This window comes from Macaca thibetana, chromosome 6 (genome assembly GCF_024542745.1).
Source record: "Macaca thibetana thibetana isolate TM-01 chromosome 6, ASM2454274v1, whole genome shotgun sequence".
Taxonomy (NCBI): domain Eukaryota; kingdom Metazoa; phylum Chordata; class Mammalia; order Primates; family Cercopithecidae; genus Macaca; species Macaca thibetana.
The window spans coordinates 33,188,679-33,198,615 of record NC_065583.1 but is presented as its reverse complement, the minus strand read 5'-3'; the positions used below and the strand labels follow the sequence as shown (position 1 = coordinate 33,198,615).

At 35.0% G+C, this 9,937-nt stretch overlaps 1 protein-coding gene across 1 annotated transcript in view; it reads left to right on the top strand.

Annotated features, from left to right (window-relative positions):
* The first annotated feature begins 517 nt into the window (after positions 1-517).
* FBXO38 (F-box protein 38) overlaps positions 518-9,937 on the top strand; it is a 79,070-nt gene continuing 69,650 nt past the window's right edge. The window contains exon 1 of the mRNA XM_050793975.1: positions 518-621. The gene's annotated coding sequence lies outside the window, so the exon portion shown is untranslated. The remainder of the gene's footprint in view (positions 622-9,937) is intronic.

Here is a 9,937-nt window from a genome sequence, read left to right as displayed (position 1 = left end):
TATGGCCTAATGGGAAATGTTTGGGTCATTAGAGCGGATACCTTATTAATAGATGAATGCCCTCCCTCAGGAATGGATGAATTCTAGATATCCTGGGAATGGATTAGTTCCCTCAAGCTAGTTATTTAGAAGTCTGACTTCCTCAACTTCTCTCATTTGCTCTCTCCTTCAACATGTAATCCCTTTGCACAAGTTCACTCTCCTTCCATTTTCCACCATGAGTGAACAGACTGAGGTTCTCACCAGCAGTCGAGCAGATGCCAGCACATGCCTCTTAAACTTGCCAACCTGTAGAACTGCCAGCTAAATAAACCTCTTTCTTTATAAACTTATAAACCCAACCTCAGGTATTCAGTTATAGCAACACAGAGCAGACTAAGTCAACTGGTGACTTTGCCCTAAGTGCCACATGTAAATAGATCACTTGCCAAGTGACTTCATAATGGGGTCTGAGGTTCTCACAATAGAACCATAGTCTTTGATTCAGCAAGAGAACTCAGCCTTTAGGAATTTGCTAGAAAACTCTGGACTGAAAATACTCAGGTGGATGAATCACTTTGTTCCTTATGGAAAAGAGGTAAACATTCTTCCTGGTTATCTCGGCTACTGGCTATTTTTCATGTAAGCATTTGTTAAAGAAACTTGGGGAAAGAATAAACATTTGATATTCCAGGGGAAGTAACAAGCTCACAATAACTTCTTTCTAGATGTTGTAATTTTTGAAACTTTGAGACTTTCCTCAGAGATGAAAAAGTATCTATCTTAAATAGAGTAACTATCAGTGGTTTAATCCAGTTTTTAATATTCCAAGAATTCTGCCAAAGATAGCTTCAGAATTTAAATATTTTAAGGAATGATCTATGAAAGTTGTACTCAATATCTGACTAATAATTTGGACTTCTGAATTCATAATCAATTTTGGCTCTGCTCCCTCTTTTTCCTAATTATTTCCCATCATACTCTTCACACACACTGGTATTTTGTTATGTTAGCCTGTACACAGAAATGCATTCTATGCAAAGCAGTGTCAGTTTTTTACAGGGCGTACTATTAGGACACCACTAGATGTTATCAAATTCCAAGAGAGGACTCAACTTTTTCTAATTAACTCCAACAAAATGGCAACAATAAGGTAAGCCCATGTAAGACTGAATCTGCTAGCTGAATGGTGCAGGTAGAATGAGGAGGCAAGGAGAAAGCTCAGCTGCAGTAGCTGAAAGAAGTCAAGGCTCTCAAGTAAAACATAAAATATGAAGGTGAAATACAATGTCAATAGTTTGGGTAAATGGATTTGACACAGAGGTCCCCAGCAAAAGAGGCTTCCTTGTATGCCGGTTGAATTTAGAAAAAGGGTACATTCGAGATGCAATAATCTGAAAACAAACGCAGGTATCTAAGATTTCTGTCAGTAAATGACCAAGATGACTATGAAGAATGAAACCTTTCTCTAAGATAAGACTACATGATGTTTGAACAGCTCAGCAATGGATGGTACTGCTGAGCCTCAGAGGATGATGCTTGAGTTTAAATATCCCCCGCCTAAGGTCAACATTAAACCTAGGAACAGGATAAGTTTGAATTCCCAGGTAAGACATTAGATGTCCCAGTAGGACATTAAGAAGAAGAAGGAAATAGTGTTTGGGAACCAGAAGACATGGCCAGATAAACCGTTTGTGTGAAGAAGCCACTTATTTTTTCATGACTTTCATGGTTATTAATTTATCTGTGATTACTTAATGGGCTAGCTAGCTATACACATTTCAACACTGCATTATTTTATTTAATATTTTATTCTAGGCATTTTTATTTCAGATATTTTTGGTGACAGTCCTTTTAAGGTAAGTTTTCCACTTTCTGCCTAAGAATAATTTTTCTAATCTTAGTCTTACAGAATTTCTATAAGGTTGAACATATAAAACTGCCAATATCTGACTGTTTTGAGTCTACATAATGACAATTTCATATGGTTCAATTTAAATACCTCTGTCAAAACAGGTCCTGAGAAAATCAGGACTCATCTCTGACTCTTACTGCTCCTGCATTCCCTTAGATACCACTGGCAATTCAAGCTCCTAATTTTTGTTTTTTAATGTATTTTATTTCCTCTTTCTAACTTCAATACTTTTGCCTAGGTTAAGTCCTCCTCGTTACTTGCCCATATTGTTGTGATATGAATCTAGTGCTTCTAGATACCATCTGGTGGTTTCCTTGCATTTAGTCTGATTCAGGAGTTGGCAAATTATAGCCACCTGTTTTTGAAAATAGAGTTTTCTTGGAACACGGGCACACTTTGTTTATATATTATCTATGGCCATTTTCAAGCTGGTACAGAGTTGGGTTGTTGCCATAGAGGCCAAATGACCTAAAAATTATAAAACATTTACTACCTGGCTCTTAACAGAAATAGTTTGCTAACCCCTGCTCTAATCTCTATAACCTTGAGAATGGACTTTCTAAAATGCAAATCTGATTGAGACTTCTTCTTATTTAAAACAATGACTCTAAGTATTCTCAGGATACATTTTTTGCATGTTTTACAATACCCCCCAACTTAATCCAGCCTCTTTCTACCTAAAAGTATAACTTCCTTAATAGTTAAACTATTTTGGAGTTCATGCTATTCTAGTTTTGTGTCTTGGTGCATACAACTCCCTCTAATTAAACATCCTTCTTTCCATATACATATTCAATTTTAAAGGTCATTTGCATCTCTTAAAAGCCCAGTAAAGCATCTAGTCTTTGGTAAAATCTTTCCAAGTCTATATCATGTAGGTTAAATCACTGAAAGAGGAGATAAGAGACATACACTGTTTCTCCAAAGAGTGAGTTGAGTACCTTCTGATAGCATTAATAATAATTTTAGTTAATATGCCAATGAATCACTTTCATTTCAATAATTACAGCTGTTCTTTCATCTGTTAGAAAAAATACATTTACAACTTCAAACCCAAGATATCATGGACATTCACATTTAGGACAAATCTAAGATTGGTAGGTAAATTTAAAAAGTGAGCCAATTTAAAGCAAAATATTTGTAAAGAAAAATGACACATGAATTTGAAAGGAATCACAAACCAAGTTACTGAAGTTCAGGAAACACTGCTGTGATGAGAGGCAGTGAAGTCTTATAGCCTGCTATACTGGATAAACGGACACACTGTAATCTGAATCACTGGAGTAGGAGACTGTGGCAGCTCATTCCTAATCTCGTTATATAATAATTACAAACTTTCCAAGCCTCCTCCCATCCATAGAAAAATCATTTTAATATTCAAGGTCCTCCAACTCTGGTGATACTGAAACAAAGGAAAATAAAATGGGAAGATTTAGTAAAACATAAACCTGCTAGCTTCTTATTATTCCAGAATCCTAATCCCCAGAGGACTAAAGTACACTCGATGCTAGAGTGGGACCACAAAACGCATCCTTTTCCAGGCACCACAATTAAAAGGGGGAATTTGATGAACCAAAATGATTCCAGAGGAACCTGGACAGTGCTTACAGTAATTCCCAGACAGTAGTTATAGTCATTTTTCTCATTTCTCAGAATGGTTTCTTTTTATTTTTCTAATAAATTACAGATATGCATTACACAACCAAGGATCTGGCTGTACAGACTAGGTTGCCCCGCAAGATAGAAACTCCAGCAACCTCAAAGGCTCTGGCTGCTGAATTTAAGAAAATATGGTTTTGATGTTTGAGGTTTGAAAGATAATTTATCATTATCTCCTCTCTACATAAAGTAGAACACCAGAACACTTACATTAGAAGCCATTAAGAGATAATTGCAGGATACAAAGTTTGACTTGTGAGTTTTGTTTTAGGTCCTTCAGTGCAGTCATTATCAAAAGAAGTTTACACAACAGAAACACATATGCTCCATAAGAGTCAGCCCATTATGTGCTTCTAATAACATTATTTATCCTAATTCCTGAGTGTACTGTTTCGTTAATATGTAAATGAAAACATGAAACCGAAAACAGAACCCTCTTTTGAGAATTTAATATGTAACTGACTGCAATCAACTATTTACTGTTTTGCAAAATGTTTGTGAATTCCTCAAAATGTGATTTTGTAAACTAAAAAGAAAAAAAAGAAAGTCATTGAAATCTCAGTTCCACTGTCCGACCCTGAGGGAATAGGGGGACAGGGAGTAAATAAATGGGACTTCAAATTTCATCTCCCACTTTAGAAGCCTCCCTTTATCTATTTTAAACAATAATTTCAATACGGGATTCCATGAAAAAAAAAAGTTCTTTTCCTAAAATGTAAATCATAGCTGTTAAGAAACATTACTTTTTTCAAGATAAGACTAAAGTAATAGGTTTCAGCACTCGAGGTCAGAAGCCCTTGGGTTGAATCCTGTTCCTGTGTTTGAGTGATATTTGGAAGTCTCATAACGCTTCCAAACCTCAAGTTCTCATCTATAAATCTGGAATGATATTTAGTGCTTCACTTGCTACATATGTTCCATCCACATTAACTCTTCTTTTTCGATATTTTCAAACCTACAAAGCTCTTTCCTGCTTCAGAAAGTTTGGGCAATCTCTCTCCTCCTACAACAATGTTTTCCCATGCTCTTCACAGGACTAATTCTTCTTCATTATTTGGGTTTCAGTCTAAATATATCTTCCCACAGATGGATTTCCTGACCATTCTATCTAAAATATATTCACTTCTGATATTTTTATGTTAATCTATTCATATTTCCTTTGTAATACTTGTCATAATGACCATATATTTTAATTTTGTTTCTTTATTTTTGGTCTATCACCCAACATAAGCTCCATGAAGTCAAAAGGCAGGTTTCTGATTAATTCCTAGCACTTAACACAGTATCTGCACCAAGTAAGACCTTAATAAGTACATTTTGAATGAATGAATAACTCAAAGGGTTCTTGGGCAGAATGAATGCGATAGTGGATATAAAACACATTTGCAAACCTAAATCACCCTTTAGAGGTAATTTTTTTAAGAAAAATTCACTACTTATTTTGGCTCAAACTCTCTGAATGGAATGTGTGTTTAAGAATGAAGATTCTGATCCTATAGAACTAGATTGGGACCTCAGCTCTTCTGCTTAAACTTATGTGACTTAGGGCAGAAAACATAACCTCAGTCATTATCTCAGAAGCTGGCTATGAGGATTGAAAAAGATAATGCATCAAGAGAGCTTAGCATAATCCCGGTCACATAGCAAGCCCTTAGTAAATAACAGATGAGTGACCTTTATTGCTACTAACTAGGGGACCAACAATTTCAGTTTTCCCTGGACTAAGGGTTTTCCTGGGACATGAGACTTTGCATACTAAAATAAGACAGTCACAGACAAACCAGAATGGTTGATCACTCTATCATAAACACACGTTTGTACTCAGCCCCTAGTGCTCTTTCCACATTTCCCAACTCACTCAGATCACATAACCTATACCATAGTCAGCTTTAGCCAGTATAGCAGTGTCTTCCAAATGATATCAAAACCTCATCTGATAGGCCTTCATGTTGTGGTCATAATTCTATGGCATACATAGCGATTCCATAGAGGGAATAGAAACTGCATGGATGATTGCTGCTACTTCTCCCAAATGTATTATTAGCTAACCACATTTCATCCTTTCTCCAAATCTACTGTCTTACCCTTCTCTGCAATCCCAAGGATTCAGGGAAATAAAAAATAACTTCTCAGTGCTAAAAATGTATTCTTAGGATTTAAATTTTAATAGGATAAATAATAAATGTACTCTCTTAAACTATACAACTCAGTGGTCCTTAATATATACAAGAGAGTTGTACAACTATCACTGCTGTTTAATTTCAGAAAAATTTTCATTAAAAAGAAATCTCTACCCCTCTGTCATCTCCCCCACCCCAGTACCTGGAAATCACTAGTCTACTTTTTGTCTTTATAGATTTGCCTATTATGGACAATTCATATAAATGGAATAATATAACATGTGGCCTTTTTTGTCTTCCTTCACTTGGTATAGATTTTCAAAATTCATCCATGTTGTAGGATGCATGAGTTATTTGTGCCTTTTTATGGCTGAATATTTCATTGTATAGATATATCACATTTCATTTATCCATTCATCCATTAATGGACATGGGGTTGCTTCCACTTTGGGCTAGCATGAATAAAGTTGCTATGAACATTCATTTACTAGGTTTTGTGTGAACATATGCTTTTATTTATCTTGGGTATAAACCTATGAGTTAAATTGCTGAGGCATATGATAACTTTAACTGAGGAACAACCAAACTGTTTTTCAATCAGCTGCAGAATTTTACAATCCCAGTAAAAGTATGAGAGTTCTAATTTCTCCACATCTTTACCAACACGTGTTATTGCTCATCTTTTTAATGATAACCATCCTAATAGGTGTGAGGTGGTATCATAATCATGAAAACCATGGTTATGATTTTCATTTCCCAAAAGATTTAATGTTATATATATTTTCATAGGCTTATTAGCCATTTGTGTATCTTCTTTTAAGAAATGTCTATTCAAATCCTTTGCTCACTTTTTACTCAGATTATTTACCTTTTTATTGTTGAGCTGTAAGAGATTTTTATATATTCTGGATACTAGCTCCTTAATGGATGTTGATTTACAGATATTTTCTCTCATTATGTGGGTTTTCTTTTCACTTTATTAATAGTGTCCTTTGAAGTGCAGGAGATTTTAATTTCATAAAGTACAATTTATCTATTGCTGCTTGTGTTTTTGGCGTCATATCTAAGAAAACATTGCTTAATCCAAGATCACAAAGATCTCTGTTTTCTTCTAAACGTTTTAAATTTTAACTGTTACATTCAGGTCTTTGACTCATATTGAGTTAGATTTGTATATGGTGTGAGGCAGGGAATTCAGCTGTATTGTTTGGTATGTAGATACACAGTTATCCCAGCACTGTTTGTTGAAAATATTTATCTTTACTCATTTAATTGTTTTATAACCCTCACTGAAAATCAACTGACCATAAATATAAGGATTTATTTTTGAACTTTCAATTTTGTTCTGTTGGTCTATATGTCTATCTTTGTGCCAATACCACACTCTCTTGATTATTTAGATTTTCATAGTAAGCTTTGAAGTCAAGAAGTATGCATTCTTCAACTTTGCTCATTTGCAGATTGTTTAGCTATTCTGGGTACTATCCTCAAAAAGTATTAAAGGTATTGCCAAAGAATAATGTATAGATATGTTCTGCACAATAGTTCTAAGGATAAAATACAAAAAAAAAAATCTAATAATATATAATTAGTTTCTAATAATATAATCCATAATTATAGTGCATCTATAATTAATACTTTCTGGAAAAGAGTTAGTAAATGAAATTGTGTCACTGTCTATGGTAATGCTACAAATATCAATGTTCTAATGCCCGCTAACTTTATTTGCATGAAAGCCAATATTTTCCAAAGTTTCCATTTTCCAACTAGTTCTTAGCATCTCCAGACACAATAGTGGAACTTGAGGGAAGTACAGTTTTCTCACATAAGATCTTCTTTTTCCATTGTTGTGCTGCCACTTAAATATCCTTATCCATGATTCTCTGATGTTTACTACACCTCCACCCTACTGCTCAGCTTCTTCTTATTCCAGGTCAGTTGAGAAATCTATTTTGCTTCCCATGCCCACTATTTCAGAGGGAGTTTATGCATAAGAATAATCTGGCTCCTCCACTTTTATACTTATCTCTGTTAGCCTGAAGTTGCTTTCTTCTAAGTTTATCAAGGCATTCCAAACGTGTGGCCAGGTCATGTTCATAATAAAGTGAGGGTGACAAGCATATCTTTACACTAACTGTACATGTGCCTCCCTCCATCCTTCAAGCCCCAGCTCGGGTTCTACCTGGTACTGTGTTTCTGCATTGGAGAAGTCAAAGGTTGATCCACTTTAGTACACCAAAGCTCTCTGGCTTTTTGCCTACAGGCTCATCCTTTTTTAGCTCTATATGATTTTTTTAAAAACCTCACTAGACATCACCTATTAACTTTTCAAAAAATAATCATGACCTAACATTAAGTTTGCAAAATATATCAAATGATGCATATAGTATGATTAAACTTTAAAAAAAAGTATTTATTGTATATACTCAGAAACATAAAATATTTAAGAGAATAAATAATGAGGGATCTTTTGAAAACCTATAAATAGGCCTGATTTCAATTTAGTGCTTATTACATACCAAGCACTGTCCTTGGCACCATATATAAATTATCTCATTCAGTATTCAAAACAAGTACTCCAAAGTTGACTGCCTTGCCTAATGTCAAATAGGAAGCACTTATGGAAGATAAATAATATTCCTTACCACTTCACAGTAGTTCCTATGGGGCTATTGTTAAAATTTCTTTAAATGGGCCACTTTTTGAGAGGATCACTTGAGGCCAGGAGTTCGAGATCAGCCTGGCCAACAGGATGGAACCCCGTCTCTAATAAAAATACAAAAAAAAAAAAAAATAGCCAGGTGTGGTGGCAGGTGCCTGTAATCCCAGCTACTTGGGAGGCTGGGGCAGGAGAATTGCTTGAACCTGAGAGGCAGAGGTTGCAGTGGGCCGAGATTGCGCCATTGCACTCCAGCTGACAGTGAGACCATGTTTAAAAAAAAAATAGGCCACTTTTGCATGAAATATGCACGCAAAATTTCACTGACTATAACTTAGTATAAAATTTAGTATTTTGATTGGTATTGTTACTACATTTCTGCTGAAGAAGACAGATATTTTTCATTTTTGTTTTCCACACTCCTGAGTTTATCCTGTTCTTAACCATTATGGTCTTTGCCTCAATAATGAGTATGCTTCCTGTATTATGGTCTTTGTCTCAATAATAAGTATTCTTGAAGTTCATACAGCATATCCAAATAGGCTCAAAAGCCTATATCCAGATAGGCTCAAAAGAGCTTATCTCAGTAGGTAACCATCATTATAGTCATTTTATCAACAAGGTAGTTCCGATTCAGAGAAGAGAAAAGATTTTCCCAAGGTACCTTATCAATTCATTGATTTCCTCATCCTCTACTTTTTAACATACAGGTTTACACATTTGTTAAAAGCTCTAATAATGTTTTGCCATGATTACAAATCAGAAGCGTCTCCAGGGTGAAAGTGCATAATGAGGGGAGAGGCAAATCTTTGTAGCTATGGGCTATTTGTAAGCCAGGAGTTTACAAATCAAGTTCTCTCTCCATTTAGCTATCTATCTATCTATCTATCTATCTATCTATCTATCTATCTATCTATCCTCACTCTGTTACTCAGGCTGGAGTTCACTGGCGTGATCTTGGCTCACTGCAACCTCCGCCTCTTGAGCTCATTCTCTCCCCTTTCAAAAAATTATTGTATAATATAGAGATTATAATATGCAACTAGGCTGGACAAGAAAGATTATATTTCATATTAATGGTTTCTAAATATTTATATCAATTTCTCTTAGAGCTTTCAATCTTACTCTCAACATTCAATACCATGGAAAATGCAGAAAGGCCCCTGCATCTTGAATATGAAGTGATTTTTCTGTTTTTCATGAATGAAACCATTTGAATCAAGCATCATCTCTCATTCATAAAGTAGAATTCATTATATTACCTTATTTTTCAAAGAAAAGCAATAAATCTTATTTTACAGAGAGTTCCTCTTTGACTTGAGATATATTTAATTACATATATCAGAACTGTTTGGTTCCAGAAATACAGAGTTGAATAGGAAGTAACCCCTGACATTGGGCAATTCACAGTCTAATCAGCTAATTGGACAATTCTGTCATTTACTCAGTAAATACTCTTTAAGTACATATGAGATTGGGAGACTTGGCTAGACTTAGTCTTCAGTGGTCATCAAAACAGGTTTGTGCACTCATGCACTTTACAGTCCAGTGAGGGAGCAATAAAACAAAAGATTATTAAACAATATGACAAAATGTGAAAAGGAG